Raw genomic sequence first — 680 nt, 5'->3', positions numbered from 1 at the left:
TGCGATTGGCTCGGGGCCCGCTCCAGCTCCGCTCCTCCGGGTTTTAGTTAAGTTCTCAACGAAGCACGCAGCGGCAGCGGCCGTAAAGAACAGGGGGCGGAGTTTATTCAGCTTCAATTTCAGTAAATTGTTGAAATGGAAAAATTTAAATAACCTATCAAGTAGAGTCCTTAGGATACAGTACCTTCCTTAGGGCGCCCGCTTAAAAGGCACTTATTGAGAGAATGAAAAAGTAGTTAACTCTTCGGGCGGCTCTCCCGCCTTCCTGATTTGACCAATCACAAAGCGCCTGATTCTGTCCTTCAGCGCCAATTCCCCGCCTTCTTTTACGGTTGCCTTGAAAACAAGGAGAAAAGGACTCCACAAGCCGCGGTTTCTCTGGATCGGTTTGGAAAGCGGACATGCGCCGTGGGAGCTGGTCGCACTCACGCAGCCTCGGCACTCAGTTTTTCGTTTGGGCCCTTATGGGGAGGTCGGAAGTTCTTTAACTCCGTGTCCTTCACCAATGTGTGCATACGCTATCTGCACATCCGGGTTTTTAGTTCGAGGACAAAACATTTATTCTCCTGTACCATTCAAAAGTATTATGGAGGAAATTATGTTTTATGTTTATAGCTATTTTAAGTTTTATCCGGCATTGTGAAAGCCACCTTTCCTTTCCTATCTGTCTCCTATAATCC

Source organism: Equus caballus, chromosome 22, assembly GCF_041296265.1.
Source record: "Equus caballus isolate H_3958 breed thoroughbred chromosome 22, TB-T2T, whole genome shotgun sequence".
NCBI lineage: Eukaryota > Metazoa > Chordata > Mammalia > Perissodactyla > Equidae > Equus > Equus caballus.
The sequence above is the reverse complement of the archived record's forward strand: the minus strand, read 5'-3'. Positions refer to the sequence as shown.